The sequence below is a fragment of the Sapajus apella genome, unplaced genomic scaffold (genome assembly GCF_009761245.1).
Source record: "Sapajus apella isolate SASKATOON/1434 unplaced genomic scaffold, GSC_monkey_1.0 scaffold99, whole genome shotgun sequence".
Classification (NCBI taxonomy): Eukaryota; Metazoa; Chordata; class Mammalia; order Primates; family Cebidae; genus Sapajus; species Sapajus apella.
Window position 1 is genome coordinate 4,827,381 of NW_022437039.1, and position 1,611 is coordinate 4,828,991.

The 1,611-nt window shown below is 42.9% G+C and overlaps 1 pseudogene; it reads right to left on the minus strand.

The window, feature by feature from the left end:
- Window positions 1–706: 706 nt before the first annotated feature.
- LOC116536353 lies at window positions 707–825 on the minus strand (annotated as a pseudogene).
- Window positions 826–1,611: the final 786 nt, after the last annotated feature.

The window sequence follows — 1,611 nt, forward strand, 5'->3', positions numbered from 1 at the left end:
AAAGCAATCTTCCTATAGCAAGTTAACGTGAAATTGGAATACAAATTAATACAGCTGGCATTCCCCTTGTAGCCTATGCTTTTGATCTACTCTCCAATCCTATAACCAAATTTAAATTAAGACAGGGTCTTACTCTGTTGCCCAGGCTGGAGGGCAGTGGTGCCATCAGAGCTCACTGCAGCCCCAAATCCTGGACTCAATCCTCCTGCCTCAGTTTCTCCTTCCCAAGTAGCTACAACTATAGGTGCAATCCCCAAAACCCAGCCAATTTTTAAACTTCTGTGGAAATGAGGTATTGCTATCCTTGCCCAGGCTGGTCTTTAACTTGCGGCTTCAAGCAATCCTGCCACCTCAGCCCCTCAAAGTGTGGAGATTGCAGGCATGAGCCACTGTCTCCAGCCTGGAATGAACCTTTATGATTATCAATACTCCCAACAGTTAACTATCATAGGTATCAGAATCTTTCTTTTTTAAGAAAGATTGCACTCTGTCACCCAGGCTGGAGTACAGTGGAGTGATCTTGGCTCACTGTAACCTCCGCCTACCAGGTTCAAGCAATTTTCCTGCCTCAGCCTCCCCAGTAGCTGGGATTATAGGTGAACACCACTATGCCCATCTAACGTTTTTATTTTTACTAGAGACGGGGTTTCACCATGTTGGTCAGGTTGCTCTCCTGACCTCGTGATCCACCTGCCTTGGCCTCCCAAGTCCCTTCTTACATGTATCAAGACTCATACTCAACAATGAGTTCTGGGTTTCAAGAGGTTATTTTGAACCTGACTATAGGTGTTTGTCCACATACTAAAAACATACAATGCTGATTTTTATTTTTAAATGATGTAATTGGATTTATGGGGTAAGATGTGATACCTTGACACATGCATACATTGTAAAATGAGCAAATCTAGCTAACATATCCATCACTCACATGCTTATTTCTTTTTGGTAAGAACATCTAAAATCCATTCTTTTAGCAATTGATATAACACATTAACTATAGATACCGTAATATGACAAAAAGTCAGAACTTGGTCCTCCTATAAGGAACTGCAACGTTGTACCTTTTGACCATTTCCCTCGACCCCACCCACTCATATCCCAAGCCTCCGGTGGGATCATGCAGTACTTTTATTTCTATGCTTCACTTATTTGACCTAAGATCAAAGTAAAGACAAGCCAGGTAAGGAGAAAGTATTTGGAAATCACGCATCAAATAAAGAGATCATATTCAAAATACATAAGCAACACACACTACTCAGTAAGAACACAAATAAACCTATTAAAAAATTAGCAAAGGCCGGGCATGGTGGCTCACACCTGTCGTCATAGCACTTTGGGAGGCCAAGGAAGGCAGATCAACTGAGGTCGGGTGTTTGAGACCAGCATGAACAACATGGAGAAACTGCATTGCTGCTAGAAATACCAAATCAGCTGGGCGTGGTGACACTTACCTGTAATCCCAGCTACCCAGGTGGCAGCCTGAGGCAGGAGAATCACTTGAATCCAGGAGGTAGAGGTTGCAGTGAGCCAAGATCGTGCCAGTGGGCAACAAGAGCAAAACTCAGTCTCAAACAAAACAAAAAACAAAAATGGCCAAAGGACCTAACTAGA